Below are 18777 nucleotides of genomic sequence, written 5' to 3'. Positions count from 1 at the left end.
ATTGGGCTCAAGAGGCTCCTGGGTTTTTAAACAGGAATCTGAAACTGCGATTGAGCTTGCCTAGATAGCAATGGCCTTCTTTTCAAGGAGAGGATGGGGTCTGCTTTGTAGAGCATAATACATGGATACATTGCAGTAGGTCTCAACTTTGAGAATGAACATGCTCCTTTCCGAAGTGCCCCAATGCTCGGTGAAAAGTTCCAGCAATGATAATGCAGGCACCATTTTTAGTGTGGGGGCCCCCTTTCAGTTTCAGGCCAGTGAGTGTTCTGTAGGATGAGGGGTCCCTTCTCTCTGTTGTGTGACATCTCACACACATGCAACCGGCATCTACATCACGCAAGACCAGGGGTCTACATGAAAAACTGCTGACACACTGACCCTGATCTAATTCTGGTAGTCTTGCCATTACCTGCCCTTGACACCGTGGCTCGGTAACTTGAACCACCATTACTTCCTCCAGATCAGAGGCTGAATGTTGCTGAGACCTCTCATTAGTAATGTAGCACTACTGACTGCTTACCCTTGGTATGAGCCTCAAGAGAGCAGAATAGAAACTGAAGATGACCGTTTGTTATGCGTGTGCTGCTTCCAACAAGTTGACTCAAGGTTTCCATTGCAGGAGTAAGTAGGTCATCCAGTCCCGCTTTTAACTTTGCATTTAATGGGGAAAATAAAACTACAAGTAACAAATTGAAAAGCTATGTGTGTCTCAATTGCTGCTTGTAAAACTGCATCCACCCAAAATATTCCCATGTATATTCTTTCTGTAAACATGTCAATATCCCCTTTCTAACATTTCACTTCTGGAAAGGCGTATGCATACATTAGAGCATCTAATCATTTACAATACTGATAGCCTTTAACCCTTCACAATACATTTAGCCTTCAACTTTAATGCCTTTACACCACTGACAGCCACAAAGTTTCCACAATGGATGTCAATCCTGACTTGCACTAGGCGCTATTGTCTCAAGACTATGACTTTGAGAGATCTCTTACAGTGTATCTCTACTTGGCCTGTACTTTGCACTGTTATCTCATACTGAGACTTCCTCAGTACTCTCACAAAGTACCTCCTGCTCTCCTGACTGTCACCTTACACTTCACTCCATGTAACATCCATTGCAGTACTAAGACATCCATAAAGATAACACAATATCATAATGGACCCTGATTTGTTTTGCACTGTGCACGGAAATCCCACTAGTGAGACATTAAGGACCCGATTCACGAAGGTAAACTTATATGTTTGGTCTGAACTTAGACCAATCAGCTAAGTTGACGACTTTTGGGAATTCACAAAGGGCATTTACGAGTGCTATATTTATGTCCGCACTCAGGGCAGAGATGGCAAACGGCATGACACTCCCGAAAGTTCACATACTACTCCATCGACCCCTTTTGGTCTTCTAGAATAGACTATATATTCGTTGCTGCAAGAGAATTAGCTGCAATAGCAGGTGTCCACATACTTTCCTGAGGGCTATTCGACCTTTCTCAGATGGAGCTGTACTTCCAACACCATGCTATGGATTATCTGGGTGTGTGGAAGCTGGACACCTGGTAGCTGTAGGACACTCAGCTGCCTGATCTTCTCAGACAAATTGTAGTTGAATACATTGAGATCAACAAAGAATTTGTTACATTTTGAAGGCTGAATCCTTGGTTGCTGCAGAACACTTAGGTGTCTGATCTTCTCACAGAAATAATGGTTGAATGCTTTGAGATCAACAGAGAAGTGGTTGCATTGTGTAGGCTGACTGCTTGGTGGATGCAGGACACTCAGGTGTCTGATCTTCTCAGAGAAATAATGGTCAAATGCTTTGAGATCAACAAAGAATCGGGTACATCGAGGGCTTTTCTTTTCGAGGCTTTTAAGACTCTGATTAGAGGCGGGACTATACCCTCCTGTGGTAGTAAAGAAAAGTAGAGAAGGCAAGAACTCATTGTCTTAGACAATCACCTCCAGGAACTGAAGGCATGGTAGGCTGGCAACCCAAGCGTAGATAATCTTCAGCCAGGTCTAATCACCAGGGATGCAATCAGGGGTAACCTCGTCAAGAGGGCCAAACATGCAGGGCTCCTGTCACAAAACAAGGTGTACGAATGGGGGAACAATGGGGGACAAAATGTTTATGGCAGCGTAAGAATGACCTATAAGCCACGATCATATCTATTTTCCTGGACTCCCCTAATCAACAAGTATTTGGGGCCGAAGGGATCGAGAAGACATTGGCAAAACAATATGAAGACCTTTATGCAGCTCAGAAGTCCATCAATAAGGAACAGTAGAGACCAATCTTTCATGCCCTCCCTATGCATACACTATCTGCAACTGACACTGAGGAAAAAGACATGCCTCTCACTAAAAAACAAAGATAATGGGCAATAATGGAGACAGCATTAGTTAAGACACCTGGCCCAAATGCATTCCTTACTGAAATGTATTTCTCACTCCTAATACCGTATTTCCTGGAAGTATGCCAAGAAGCATGGGACAAGTGTTGAGCTCTCCCATGACCTAAATGGGGCCACCATTGCAGTCAAACTAAAACCCGGAGCACCATCAGACGTATGCGAATCATACAGGCCTATCTCCCTCATAAATATTGAAACCAATGTCATTGCTAAAATTCTAGGTATTAGATTGGTGGAGAAAATTCCAACTCTGTTGAGCACTGATCAAAATGGTTTCATGTCTGAAAGGAAGCCAGATTCATTCTTTCTAGACTGCAGGTGACATTAATGCAGTTCCAATGGTTAAAAGGAAAAGCCTCCCTACTTTCAGGAGATTTTTGGAAGGCATTTGATAAGGTACACTGGCCTCTCATGCTTCCAGTCTTAGAACAAATGAGATTTGGTCTACACTTTCTTATAAAGGTGAAAGTTCTGTATGTTTCCTCCTGGGCCAAAGTCCATGTCCATGTCAATGGTGCATTCTTTGCTCCTTCCCAAATATGAAGTGGCAAGCAATAGGAGTGGTCTCTCTCCCCGCTCCTATTCATGCTAGTTATTGATCCCCTTGTGGAGTGCATCTGGCGGGATGCAGAGGTCCGGGGATTTCAGTCTGCAGTTGGTCTCCAGAACACAATTGCTTTATATGCGGACATCATCATACTCTCAGGGTTAATTGCGGAAAATCCAAATGCAGGCCTTTGGTGGGTGTTGCCCCCAAAACATCCACATCCATTACTCACCTCAAATACTTGGGCATATTGATTTCACCTGATCCTCTCAGCTGTAACCTTAACATTGTTCCACTGCAGAGTGTGGCCCTGCAAAATAAGGATATCTGGGCTAGACTCCCTTTTACCATTATGGGAAAATGAATCCTTTTTAAAATGATTATCCCTTATGTTACCCAAAACTACAACTATCCACTTCCCAAACAATCTTCACTTCACTGCATGCACTCATACGACTCAACTAGGTGAGTGGCGCTCCAATTGTTTCATTGGCTAAATATACACAGGCCATTTTCAACTGTGGGCTAGGAGTCCTCAACCTCCAACTCTATTCCTGGGTGTCCCAGCTTTTTCCGCTGACTAACTGGGCATTTAGTGATAGAAGCAACACAGCTGTACACCTAAATAGTCAATAGGTTGAACCACATGTACTATATGCACCTATTAAAAAAATGCCCAGAAATTACATAAGGTCAAAGAGATTCCACTTGAGAGTTGGAAGGCATCAGTCAAACGTATTGGATGACAAGGTAGGGTAACTGCAGTAACCCCTTTGTGGCATTCCGCACTTCCCAAGCAGGTTACTAAATTACCTGGGTTCCAGGTATGGCACCGGGAAATAATATACTGGCTAGTGATTGGGTTAAACACTTCACTGAGATGTATGCTGGGGTCACAACTCAATCAATGCCCATCCAGTTTTCTAGAGACATGGACTTAGATCCAGTCGTTGATCTGGTTTTACACCTGACTGCAGTCAATGGTGATGAGTACTCGTGAACCAGTGCTAGTTCCTCTCGTTTGGTCACCTGTGAGTCTTCTACTGACATAACATTGCAGCTGGTACAATCAATGACTACCCTCAAAACCTCTAAGATAGTTGACATGATTACACCCAATAAAGCTCCAGGTTTGGAAAAGTCCCAGGGGACTTTTTCAAGATTTTTAAGGGTACTCGGTGCCCCTATTTTCTTTTATTTTTTAACACATTACTGGCTGGTGCTCCTCTGCCACCAACCTGAGCTGGAGTAGAGATAATCCCCATTTTTAAAAAAGGTTGTGGAGCGTTTCCGGTCAACTACAGGCCAATCAGCCTCTTTGATAGTGACCAAAAACTGATCCTGGATCGGCTGACTGAATGGATTATAGACGTTGATGTTTTATCCCCATTGCAAGAGGGCTTTAGAGAAGGTATAGGTACAATAGACCAGGCTCTTCGCCTCCAATTGTTATATTGGAAGTACATTTTATAGAGGGGAGTTAGTCTCTATGTAATTGTTGTTGAACTCCAATCAGCATTTTATTTAAAAGCTAGAGAATCCCTATGGGGGTTTTTGGCGGACTTGGGTGTCCCTCCCTATCTTCTTAATATTATCATCAGGGTATACTCACTAGGGGTGGGCGGAATTCGCGTAGTCATGCTACGCAGAGCTATGTGAAGCTGTAAAAAATCTCCGCGAGTATGCAAAAGTTCAGCGAACACACAGAATTGCTTGTTCTGCCCGTTCGCAATGCTTTTTTCCTGTTCATGAACACTGTTTGCGTGCTCGGGGAGAAATATCTCGCAAACACGCATTTTGAAAGCGCGAACAAGCAAGAAACTCTGCAAAGCCGCGGATCGCAGAATTTTTGGCGGAACGCGAAATTACACAAATTCGCTAGCGGAACGGAATTTACCGCCCAGGCCTAATACTCACACAATTATGTGCAGGTTAGATTCAGCCCCCAGGGCAAGATAACGGACACCATCCCCCTAAATCAGGGAGTGAGGCAAGGGTGTGTGCTCACCCCAACCTTCCTCCTTCTTTGCATTAATGGTCTAGTATCTTATCTAGAAAGTTGTGAGATTGATGTCCTACTTTTGGCGACCAATAGAGTACCAGACCAGCTGTTTGGGCAAAACCAACTATATGGTATTTAACCCTTGCTCAACATCCTGTCAAACTGTCCTTAATGGGGAATCCCTGGAAGCTTTCTCGACTACCTAAGGGTGACCCGCTTTGATTGATTTGACTGGCTACTGCACATCCACAAGTGCAAGGTCAAACCTAAACAATACCGTATGGCTATTTTGAGGCCTTATCATGCATCTACATATCGCCCAATTACTCCAGCCCTTGAGATATATAGGTAGCAGGCAATGGGGGCCTCCTTATATGGCGCTGAACTATGGGGTACCGCAAATGTTGGGTCTTTTGAGCAAGTAGAAAATCGGCTCATGAAGAGCCTAAATAATCTTCCATCAAGTACTCCATTGCACCCATTGCTGCTACACTATGGGCTAAGGTGCATTAATGACATGGTAGCCTTGAAACCTCTGCTCTATTGGTGTTGAATATGGACAGTTACGCTACTCTCTATTATCCGTAAGGCTCTAGAGGAGGTAATTGGAATGTCGGGGGCTAATAATATCCCTTGGCTAGAGGTAGTCAGGGATCGCCTGAGGAAGATTGGGCTGAGTAATCTTTGTTCAGCAACAACAGAAGTTGCATCAGTTTCGAAGCAGGTCCTGAAAAATGCCTTTTGGCAGCATGTTGACTTACACACTCTAAGTCAACACTAAGAGCCCCCTTACTGCTTACTTTGTAGTGTTTAAAGATGAGTATCAATTTGAGCCATTTTTAGATGAGATTTAGCCACTCCAGGCTAGAACTTTGTTTATTAAATTTCACCTAGGGACGCTACAGGTACATGCTTTTACTGCCACCTAGAAAAATGGAAACAATGTTCCTGTTAAAACTTGTCCTTTTTGCCCTGGAGGAACGGAATTAGTTGAACATCTTATTTTAGTCTACCATGATTATAGGAGGAAGTGGACACTCCCACTTTGTTGCAACATGGGGGTGAGAGTATACAACATTGTGTTCTGAATACTTAGAGGTGATTCTAGACAGTGTATTTTTTTTGCTGTCTTGAGATATTTAATGTGCACTTGGAGGTTAAAACAGGGAAAGATGCTTATGTGAAGCCAGTCATTTTATATGCATGTATTTTAATGTTTAATCCATATATGTATATTCGTTTTTGACCTTGTTTTATTATTTGAACTAAGATTTGTTCGTAATGTTTTTACATATTTTAAATATGTTCCTTTATGGCATCTGTCAGAAATAAAGATTGTTTTGACTTTGAATGGGCCAAAGCCAGAATGGCCCTGAAATCTCCGGCCATTTCAGCCAGATTCAGACTTTTCCAGTTTAATTATCTGGACTGTGTCTACTATAACCCCACATGGTTGAAGTGAAGGGAAAGAGCTTCATCAGCTGCCTGCTGATGTTACAATAGTCCTGAGGGCATGTTCTTGCACACCACATAGTGCGCTAATTTGCACTCACAGCTTGAGAGCATGTTGGGCTATTACTTTCCATTAGAACCTTAGGCAGCCCTACTGGGGATAATAGATGGATGGGAAGGTGGCCGCAGACCTATGGGTTGGTCTGGGCTTCTTAATTGCAAAGAGAAAGTGCCACATTGCTAAACACTCATGAAACATTGACCACACTTGAGAAGGTGAGTGGAAGGAAGGCATGGACAGTGTGCTCTTGTGGAGAAAACAGTGTAAAAAGCTAGAGGCTGCCCAGCTAAATACTTTTGATGTTGATCTAAATGGATACAATTTAATGCTGTTTAGTGGGACGGAGATTACACAGTTTCCTCTCTTTTGGGAACTAATTGTGTTTTAGTCTTTATATTGGAGTTGTAATACCTCTGTTGCATAACTCTGTATGTATTTATGGTTATTTGTATAAAAGAGTTATCAAAGCAAAAAAGAATATTGTGATTAATGACCGCTAGCCTTTTCCAGATTCCTGATGCCGGGTAGCTTCCTATACCATGCCATCCTTTTGACCCATCTTCCCTCATACATGTTTCCCACAGAAGCTAAAGGCCACCCTAACCTTTTTCATATCTGATCAGGACTGTGCCAAGGTCCTAGGATGCTTGTTTCCAGCCCAGGGAGGACCTGGCCTGGCAGTTTGGGCTGGACTTTCCCATTGGCCACAGGGTCAAGACTGATTTGCATATAGCTGGGTTCAAACTAGAATGGCTTGGGGAGCAAACAAAACCGATTGATTTAGGCCCAGATCGCTGTACTGGGGTGAACGTATGACATTGTTCTGCATTCTGTCCATCAATTGTTCTTTTTGCATTTGTCACCCTGAGTGGAATGGGTATGTCCAGACGTGGGTCCCATGCTCTCCATGTCACTGGAAGTCAAGCTATCCTGGCTGACGAGAGTTGAAAACCCGAAACTGGTCCTAGGATGCTTGTTTCCAGTCCAGGGAAGACCTAGGATGCTTGTTTCCAGCCCAGGGAAGACCTGGCCTGGCAGTTCGGGCTGGACTATTCCCATTGGGCACAGGGTCAAGACTGATTTGCATATGGCTGGGTTGAAACAGGAATGGCATGGGGAGGAAAAAACGATGGAGTTAGGCCCAGATCTCTTTACTGGGGTGAATGTATGCCATTGTTCTGCATTCTATCCATCAATTGTTCTTTTTGCATTTGTCACCCCGAATAGGACGGGTATGCCCAGACGTGGGTCCCGTGATCTCCATGCCATTGGAAGTCAAGCTAGCCTGGCGGATGAGGGTTGAAAACCAGACTGTGGTCCTAGGATGCTTTTTTCAGTCGAGGGAGGACCTGGCCAGGCAGTTCGGGCTGGACTGTTCTCATTGGGCACAGGGTCAAGACTGATTTGCATATGGCTGGGTTCAAACTGGAATGGCATGGGGAGTAAAAAAACGATGGATTTAGGCCCGGATCTCTGTACTGGGGTGAATGTATGACATTGTTCTGCATTCTGTCCATCAAGTGTTCTTTTTGCATTTGTCACCCCGAGTAGGACGGGTACGCTCAGACGTGGGTCCCATGCTCTCCATGGCACTGGAAGTCAAGCTATCCTGGCTGATGAGGGTTGAAAACCTGAAACCGTTCCTAGGATGCTTTTTTCCAGTCCACGGAGGACCTGGCCTTGCAGTTCAGGCTGGACAGTTCCCATTGGCACAGGGTCAGACTGATTTGCATATGCCTTGGTTAAAACTGGAATGGCACGGGGAGCAAAAAAAACAATGGATTTAGGCCCGGATCCCTGTACTGGGGTGAATGTATGACATTGTTCTGCATTCTGTCCATCAATTGTTGTTTTTGCATTTGTCACACCGAATGGGACGGGTAGGCCCAGACGTGGGTACCATGCTCTCCATGCCACTGGAAGTCAAGCCATCCTGGCTGATGAGGGTTGAAAACCCCAAACCGGTCCTAGGATGCTTGTTTCCAGTCCAGGGAGTTCCTGGCCTGGCGGTTTGGGCTTGAATGTTCCCATTGGGCACAGGGTCAAGACTGATTTTGCATATTGCTGGGTTCAAACTGGAATGGCATGGGGAGCAAAAAACGATGGATGTAGGCCCAGATCTCTGTACTGGGGTGAATGTATGACATTGTTCTGCATTCTGTCCATCAATTGTTGTTTTTGCATTTGTCACCCCGAATGGGACGGGTATGCCCAGACGTGGGTACCATACTCTCCATGCCACTGGAAGTCAAGCCATCCTGGCTGATGAGGGTTGAAAACTCTAAACCGGTCCTAGGATGCTTGTTTCCAGTCCAGGGAGTTCCTGGCCTGGCGGTTTGGGCTTGAATGTTCCCATTGGGCACAGGGTCAAGACTGATTTTGCATATTGCTGCGTTCAAACTGGAATGGCATGGGGAGCAAAAAACAATGGATGTAGGCCCAGATCAATTGTTCTTTTTGCATTCCCCATACGGCAATTCACAGAAAGTGTTATATTTCATATTAGTACCCTGATATAGGTCCAGGGAACATCGTACACTTTCCCTACATCATCTCCCCGTCATTTCATATGAACGAGCCTTATAAGGACATAACTCCAAATAAGGACAGACTGCCTTGTATGGACATAATGCCTAAATCTTTCACCTATTTCCATGCAGAGGGTGGGTTTTTCCCAATCGATATTGCTAAGACGTCTTCCTTAGCACATATGAATAATTTATGAGTACACTCAGCAGGAGGTACACTTCACCTCTCCCATCAACGCACAAGGTTTAATCCCCAACGTCATCCTCATACTGAACAATGGGGAACACACGCACATAGACTGTATAAATACAGCACCTCTTGTTATCATAACGCAGGAGGGAACCAAGACTTCAAGGCCGACACACTGACCAGAGACGCTGCGGCTCCGGAATGCCATCGCTCCAGCTGACAGTGGTCTGACAATCCCTTGCTGGGTGTCCAGCTCAAGTCCAGTACGAAGTCCCACACTCTCACTATTCAGGTATGGGGGTTCGACTAAATCCTAATGGGATTCTTGTCTCTTAGACTCTTAGACTTAGGCTCTTAGACTCAGGCTCTTAGACTTAGACTTAGGCTCTTAGGCTCAGGCTCTTTCGCACCTACTCACATCCTAGGTACACTTAGGTACATTAGACAGGCATCTTAGGAGTACGCACTTTATTTTATAAATGCATTTCATATTCATGTATGTGTTCATGACTATTGTAAAATACTATACTAATCCTTTTAATTCACTGTACTACTGGTTCTATATCTCTGATACTGTGTAACAGTTGTAGTAGCGCACTTATTTTACATGAAAAGAACAATGGTACAATAAATTCTTATTGTAAACACCCTCAACTGTTTCTTCTGTGTATCTCTCTGAGAGCAAAACAAGCAAGCCCGAGTGACTGGTTGAAAAGTAGTATCTTTTTTCCACGAATCTGAGGTTATTATGTTCTGAGGTTGCCAAAAACTAATCTCTCTGATAACAAGAGATTCTAGTGGCACTGCGAGCTAGCTAATGCGAAAACATAGGCTGACATATTCGGTGGGGGTGTACAGAGTAAGTTTGCCACCAAGCCCACATTATATGTTATTCGTAAATAGGGTAGGTGAAAGATCCTAGTAGCAGCTGAAAGGATCACGCAGAGGCAGGTATGATGAAGAAATTCAGGTTTATTCTTCAGCAAGGAGTAACCCATCCAGTTCCCAGCCAACTAAGCAGAAACTCCAGTACATTTCAAAGACAAACCATTCTATCGCCAGGGAGTTCTCTGACGTTCTCTGGTAACCAAGACAGCGTGACATCAGAAGCACACATGCCTCAGATGCCACACACCTTTCCCCGTAAACAAAAAGAAGAAAAATGAAGTGTAGTGTAGTTCCTATTATCCCAATAGGCTCTGCGCATTGGAATAATACCTTCAATAGTATAGGCCTAGACCAGACGTTAACTAGGTCTTCTATTGTCGATATTAGACTTAAAGTTTTGGGTTTGCCAGCTAGCTCAGAGTTCACTAGAAACTTTCTCGAATAGGCAAGGAGGAGTTGAACCTCCCTGGATAGACAAGAAGGGCTTTAGTTTCTGACAACCATAGAACATGACAACTTTGCTCTCCCCTAATCAAGAGTGTATCTCTAGAGTCGTGTGAAAACAAAAGACAACTTATTTTACTCAGTCAGGACGTGCATTCTTAGTCTCACCAGATTGTAGAGAAAAGGAAGAGACGGGCGTGTTCAATAAAAGATGTTATTTATTGATCAGTCTCTTTTCTCATACAAGAGAAATGGATCGATATTATCGCAATACTTATGGTTAAGTAAAGTGCATACAATAAAAGCAGAAGTATAAAATAATACTGTAAAAACATTTATATGGTTTCTAAGCCATAAGGTGGTTTAAAATGGATAAAATAGATACATACACATATACATTTGACTAATCGTACTCAACTGGTGTTTCTAACTACGCCTACCTCGGTGTACCTGACCTAAGCCTAATACGTGGGCGGGAATAGAAAGTAGCAGTTTAAGTTAAGTTTGTTTTGCCAAGTGACTGACTCAAGAATTCTCTGCAAGGGGTTATTCAGTTCTATACCTTGAATCTAGGATGAATGAGGGATGGTATCTCTCGTCTCTGGTCTCGATATTCCAGGCTGCCTGCGAGGGCTACCCGGAAGCGCCGGAGCTGGATTTCTCGGCAGGAGAAAGCAGCGTCTCGTTCTCAGCGCGTCAGGAAGGCGGGGCTGCGCCAGCGGGGTCTGCTCTGCTCTGGGCTTCGGCAAGTCTGGCTGCTCCGATCTCGTCACCACCGCGTGTGTTTGCTTAAGGCAATACCGGTAATATTTATACCTGTAAGGTGCCGAGATTGACGTAAGGATGGACATAGATACGTCAATAAGGATGTCATACGACTTGGTCGTTAGCACATTCTTTTGCTGAAGTTCTCGATGAAATCAAAACAATGGCCACAGGGTTTTTCCCAGGTTGTCATAGGTTTGATTTGTTTTGAGAACTCCGTATGCCTTATCAGGGGCTGGAGGAATATCGCTTGTCTAATTAGATGGCAAGCGTTATGACCTAATCAGATAACACGTTCCTGTGCCGTAGTGTGGCTTAATCAGATAACGGTTTCTGCATCATGGGATGGCTGCTAGTTAACTTGTTAACCAGAACAGGGTCAGGAATAGGGGGATCGATACAGAACCTATAAGAATACATCACACCCACTCCACGCTAACTATGGCCATGTTTACGAATCTAGGCATAGTAAAACATACTGTAGAGTATCGTGTATACCTTACCACCCCAAAATTCATATAATGCATTTCGAATAATGTAATATACGGAAAAAATATTCACATGTACTATATGCACTCAAGCTGTAGAATAATGCTAAAGTAATCACGCATATGTATACATTATTGCTAATTGGTATATGAGAATTTACACATGAAATGGCTCTTAATACAGAAGAAAAAAGGTTCGAGACCATTTCATCACAGAATAAAAATAACTATGAACATACCAGTGGGCAGCTAATGTCTATAAAGTTTCTAAAAATAGAAAATTCTAGTTCTCTAAGAATAGTTTTTACTTTAAGCAGAAGATAAGTGTCCCGAAAAATCGTAAAAATATTTTGGGGCTGCTGAAAAAATCGCTGTCCGTGAACTGGAGGGAAAATTGTCCATGTTATTTTGCTATTAAGTTGAAGGCCAAATTCAGGGTGTTGGGAATGCCGTGTGCTAGCTTGCTTAAAAGTCTCTATTTCTGCTCTGGTGAGAACATCATATCATTTAGACTGTCGAAAAAGCTGTCAACAGCTTCCTGGGAGAGTTCCACTAACTCGGAAAAAGGTGTAACCATGCATTCGTGCGCATGATTGTCTCCATTGACGTTTTGATTAGTATTGCTGACAGAAGGTCGTACCTGATCGATGCTGCTTTCATCTTGAACTCCACTACCCCTTAATCGTAGTGGTGAAGTTTCCACGAATGCCGTCATCAGGATTGGCAGCCGTTGAGGGCAGCACAAAGCATGAGCCTTTATCGGACCCAACAATGTTTCTGCATCCATAGGCGCATCCGATTGTAGCGTCAGACAGGTGTCCAACACGCATTCTTCTCCGCACAGCAAGCACCTTAATACAGGTAAAACACATCGATGCCACATTGGTCGAAATGAAAGAAACCAAGTCATGTTCAGGTCTCTAAGCCGGGATAGTCCCAGGATTTTTGATATCCGGTCCCGGTATCCAATGGCTCGGATTGTTTCTTCCCTTGTCGCAGGTGTTTTGTCTGTGACATGGTTTGCCATAACGAAATATTAGGACCAAGAATAGGATTCCTGCAATTAGTCCCAAAATGAGGGGAAGTCCGCCAAAAATCGAATGGACGAAGTCTGGAAAAATACCCAGTATGGCTTTGAATGGTGTTAATGCCATCGAAAATACTGTCTTAAATACTTTTGAGACTCCACTGGTATCAGAAATATTTAAGATTTCATTCAGGATTTCCGCGAAATGTATGGGGGAATTAGTTGATAACAATGAGTGAATCTCTGCAGTCGTCCTTGCGACTAGGAGATCATACGTTTCTTTTGATGACGTGAGTCTGGTCGGCGTCTGAAGAAGCACTGTTTTCATTCTGCTTAAAGTATCTATTCGAATAGAAGTAATTTTCAAGTTAGGCCATGCCCTTGCCTCCCTGTCTGGAAAGGAGCTGGGGAACAATGAGTGTCCACAGCACATGACCTTCGCAGTCGGAGTTTCGAGATAAGGAGTCCCGGGCATAAGACTACAACATCTGCGATCCACAATTAGAATGTAACTCCCGTTATAGAGTCTTTTAAGGAATGGTTCTATCTCTGTTGCAGGTGCGCCTAGCTGGTGACATGAAAGGTTATTTGAGTTCCCTTCACAGGCTCCATGCAAACTAATTCCATTACACAGAAGTGTACCGCTTAGTGACATCGCACAATTATTGCCACTAAGAAACACTTTCTGTCCTTTATTACTGACACATGCATGTGAATAGGGCAAGTTCCATGTTGTCTTAATGTACCCTTTTCCCAATTTTTCGTACATGCCAGCCTGTATATATTTTTGGCAGTATTGAAACCTGAAGGTTGATATTGGAATATTAATTATCCCATGTATTATCCATTCACTGACAGGTCGTTCTGACATTGTCACTGGTAATCTCTCGAGTTTCTCAATGTTCAGGATTGTATAATCAGCACCCTTTTGTGCCATACTGATTTGTTTATCAGTAAGGTTAAAGATATTGAATAGTGACGTTGTGTTGATTAAACGCCAAGGCACATAGCCTGAACGCAGATTTTGTAACGTCCAGCCAAGCTGTACAATAGAACGCAATTGAGACTGACCGTGTTGTAACAACAGTAAGTCTTGCGATATTATGTCGATTGCTGAAGACACAATGCTGTCCAAAGAAAAAATTCTGGAGGACAGAGTCATTAACCCCTTGTCCACTACAGAAAGTGATTTTTCCAAATTAATACGGTCAATTTCCCGTATACTTTCTGCTGTCTCAATTTGAGTTACCTTCCAGGCCTCATTGTAAGCTGCATATACAGAGGCTGCTATGAAGCGTTTTTGACGCTGTTTGCGCGGTCCCATAATGAAATCACGCAAGTCAGCACCATCAGTAAGTAAAGTTAGGTGTTGCTTAATTTCTGTCAGTGTGGAAGTTTGTAGCCATTGAAGGCATAATTTGCCCACACTGTAGGTGGTTATTATCCCTGGGTGTTGTCTTTGGCAATATCTAGGGTCTGGCCTGGTCAATTTGAACCCCTGTTTTTTGTTCAGGAATCTGTCTTGACAGTTATTAGTATCTGTGGGCCAGATCAACCACTGTTTCCAATCAGGATGTGTTCTGTTTTGGTTTAATATATAGTTTACGTCTATCTCTTCATCTGTAGAGCTATTGCTGTCCATTGTTGGCTTTGGAATAGACGGTTTATTTAAGTCTTTGATTTTGGCTAAGCCAAGACAGGTGGTTTGTTGAACAGTGTCATTTAAAAATATAATTTGTTCTGGGATCATGCAGGCTCTAAACAATGATTCTATACCTTGTACTTGCCATTCTTTTGTACCCCAAACACTTTTAACTTCAACATTTTTGTCCCAATAATCAAAACCAAAAGTATTCATTTGTTCAAAAAATGAGTCTGAATATATCAATTTCGTGTTTGTTAGCATGGTCTTTGTCCCTGTCTTATTTGACAATTTGAAATAAAATGTTTCAGCATTACTTGTGTTGAACCCTGAAAAGTATGAATATTTGTCGTAAAAGGTTCTTGAGCTTCCTTTTGGAGGGGTTGCACAATGTTCCCATTGATTATAATTTAAAACATTTCTAGGTTGTGCAGATTTATGTAGAAAATGGTTACCATAGTGGTTGTAACAGTACATACTATCATAATTAGTCGAACCATGCAAATAATCATGTTTGGTAAATTTAGCAGACATCACTAAGTCAGACATCATATTATTTATACTTTCAAAGTCCCAATCATCAGCAAATGAGCTTGTTTTTACAAAGTCACTCAACGAGATCTTAATTTGGTGTGGATATTTCAGGATCTCAACCGGACCATAAATTTCGTAGTCAGTATTGTCCCATGCTACCCCACCCGGTATAGGATTGGCTGTGAAGTTGACTGAAGAAAGTTCTCTTTTCTCGACGTGTGAAGATGTGTGTGGCTTGAGGATCAAGTTGATTTTCTGACTTGCTGTGTCCATTTTAGCATATTTTCCCTCAATGAAGCGTCCCAAAGTTAGTACCATGATGAGCCAAAGTATGAGGATAAATGCACCAAAGCCCACCCAAAATTCAATCCATGGAGAAATCAGATATGTTTCTTTCAGCTGTTTCAAAAGTTCTTTAGCTTTATCTTTAAAGGTTTTTGTTGATGGCTGTGTTTTTGATTCACTTAGGTCTTCAGGGGAATCATCGAAGTTTATGAAGTAGCCGGATGCAGTTCTGTCAATTGTTCCAATTGCTTCAGGATTACTGTTTCTTGCATATTTGTTTGTTACTTCATTGTAGGTTGGTGTGTCTCTACTAAATGTTTTTATTTGGGTTTTCAGAGGTTTAAGTTCCAATGCATTGTTGCATAGTCCTTGTTGTTCTTCTGTAGGCGTTTCGAATGTGATTAGCCTCTTAGTTTGGACCTCTGTATTGGTAGCAAATCTTGGTGTTCTACTACTTATCGGGAGTCCACTTGGCCTACTGTTCGTTATCGGCCACATGATTGTGGTTTTACCAGGTCGATGGATACAACTCGGTTCTCCTTTTTACCAGCAAGAGGCGGTAGTACAACTGATCTTGTCCCGTTGATAGACAAGACAGGAACTGCTTTTCTGTAAGAAGGCCCAAATTCCTTCTTTACCGCGATCTTTTCTCTGACTAGATCCCCGACTTTTGGAATCCAGACAGGTCTTGCTGGGACAGGTGGTGGTTCTTCAGTGGTTGTTGGCTGCTGTTTCAACTTTATGTTGCTCAGGTCTTTTCTTGTTTTGTTTAAGTCCTGAAAAATAGCCAAACGATCTTTGATATCAAAGCTTTTTTCCTTTACCACTGAAGTCTGACTGTCAAGATCTAAGACTAACATCCTAGTTCCAAACAATAATTCGTACGGACTGAATCCCTTCAGAGAATTTCTTGGCAGGTTATTTAGACTACGTTGGACACTTATTAGATGTTTGACCCACCCAGCTTCCGAACCTAATATCCTTTCTGTTATAGATAGCTTTATGCCTTGGTTTTTTCTTTACACCATCCCGTATCCCTCAGGAAGGAAGTGAGAAGAATCCCGCATCGCTATGCTCATTTGGCCGTGCTTCCCCACAAGCTTGAGGGCTAAAGTGAAAACATTGGTCAAACGTAGCATGCTCCTAGCGTATATGCCATTTAGACTCGCAAATCTTTGTATAACAGTCCAGACGTCAGCCGAGTGCTGGGGATCTACAATATAAGTGGAAACTAGCCTGTATATGTTAATCGGACGCTCTGCTTTTTACTGCTGATCCTTTCTGGAGTGAAACGCCACGGTAGTATACCGTTTCTCTCGCCACTGCGATCTCTGTTGCAGTCCGGGCATTTTTTTACAAAAATGTGATGCTGCAGGCTCATGCCTGGCCACCAGTACACTGATTGTAGTTCTTCCAGAGAATCTTTTAGTTTGAGGTGTCTGAGACCCTCGCCCATATGTGCGTCTGCAATTAACAAAGTTCTCCTGTCCATGTTTGGAATGACTCTATCCCCCACTCCAGGGATTCGAGTAAGCATGGGCGGATTTTGCGGATTGGCAATCCGCGAACTTGCGTATTTACGGATTCGCAATCCGCGAAGATCCGCGAACTCTAGCGGATTTGCGGATTTTTCCGTTTTTTGTGTTGGCGCGTGTTCGCGCCCATTTTGGGACAAGTTCGCAATTGCGAACTTACTTTTCGGCTTGCAACGGCCGCGACTATGTTGTATCTACGTCTGGTTTATCATCACAGGTTCACAGCACCCTCTGTTTCACCACTGCCACCCTCTGGGACACCCATGCCACCCTCTAGTACATCCTCACTGGCACCTATTAGGTTTATTTATCACTGTAGATTATGGTGGTTGAAAAAAGCTAGCACACCTGCCCTTCTTCAACTGCCATCAATTAATTTGTGTTTCATTAATGTGTCAGTAATTTTGAAAGTTCCAGTCTGGCTGGCACCTGCTTCCTTCCTTATCTGTAATTTGCTTTTTGTTGCAGTGAAATTTTTTTTTTACAGGACCTTTATGGTGCTATTCTATGAGCCTGCTGTTTGGGTCATAGCAGGGTCATAGAATTGTTGCAAACTCTGGAGGGGCCCATCAGGAAGCACTACCTTGAATGTTACTAATGTTAAGTTTGAACTTTTGCACCTGCTCATTGCTTTCATTTTAGCTAAAATCGTTTTTTTTGCAATTTCGCGCGTTATTTGGGGCGCGAATCCGTGCGAGATCGATTTCGGAAGCCGCGAATACGTGCGAATACAAAATTGTTTTTGTTGCGACGTGTATGTTCGCGTGATCTTGCGCGTGTTCGCGAGGCGCTTCTAGCTATTCGTTTGCCAAGTTACCCTATCGGTCGTACACGGACGCGGCCATCTTGTTGGCGTGACGTAATTCCGTTTCCGCCCGCTATGTGTAATCTCGCAAAGTGTGCTGCTCGCTAGTACAATTTCGCGCGTACTCGCAAGGAAAATCTCGCGCGAACTTACCCACGCGGTCGTGAACGGGCGCGGCCATCTTGTTTCTCATTCATTGCTATGGTTCTGGGCATGCTTTCTCTATCCTCTCTCAATCTCTGCCATCCTTTGCTTGTTTGAAGTTTTTTTGATCTAATTTTACTTATTATCTAACCCTCTATTTTTCTAGCTCTATATTTTTGTGTTTTCTGCAGCTTTTAGTTACTTTTAAACTACTTTTTTAAACTCTTTTCTTTTCTTCTTCACTATTCTATTTCTTCTTTATCATTTAAGTTTATTTCTGCCCAGACCATGGTAAAGGGAGCCGGGAAGCACCCTGAGAAGGGGAAGGGTCCCGCACCCCGTGCCCGGCTCCCGTGCGGGCGTTTAAGGGGGGAGCAAGTGGTCCCGAGGGAGATCTTCAGCGCGGAGGAAGTGGCGGCACTGATCTTCCATGTCCAGCGCCGCCTCCCCAAGACGATCCTGGGAGGCGGCAAGATCGCGACCGGCTATGGCATCCGGGAGCGCCGCCAGCGGTGGGAGAAGGTGTGCCGGGCCATGTACAAGATCTCTGGGGTCCGGCGCACATATAACCAGGCCACCCACCGCTGGACCGATGTCATGGACCGGGAGCGGGACTTGCTGGACGCGCTCGGCGTAGAGGTCCCCGGGCTTGGTGAGTAGTAGTAGTAGTACATTTACTACTCTGTTTTATCCTGCTCTGTTATTTGCAAATCTTTGTTCTTTACCAAGAGCAATAATGCTGCCGATTACATTGAGGTAAATTATATTTCAAAATCTTCTATGCATTTCATTTTCAGGTGCACTGCTCTCCTTCTCAGTAGCCTTGCTTGCTACTATGCTTCTTTGTTTTGTATGTTGTGTTCAGAAGCATTTCATTGGCCTGAGAAATTATGTATGAGTGTACTGTAAAGAAAAGAACTGCGTAATGCTAGACAGTAAGGGTCATATTTTCAATTACCGGCGCATCCCTGCAAAGTAGCAGGGATGCGGCAGTAATTGTGTGCCATGCCACCACCACC

At 43.5% G+C, this 18777-nt stretch overlaps 1 protein-coding gene across 1 annotated transcript in view; it reads right to left on the bottom strand.

Annotated features, from left to right (window-relative positions):
• ESR2 (estrogen receptor 2) overlaps window positions 1-18777 on the bottom strand; it is a 1269185-nt gene that overhangs the window by 857435 nt on the left and 392973 nt on the right. The window lies entirely within an intron of this gene.

Source organism: Lissotriton helveticus, chromosome 9 (genome assembly GCF_964261635.1).
Source record: "Lissotriton helveticus chromosome 9, aLisHel1.1, whole genome shotgun sequence".
NCBI classification, from domain to species: Eukaryota; Metazoa; Chordata; class Amphibia; order Caudata; family Salamandridae; genus Lissotriton; species Lissotriton helveticus.
The sequence above is the reverse complement of the archived record's forward strand: the minus strand, read 5'-3'. Positions and strand labels throughout refer to the sequence as shown.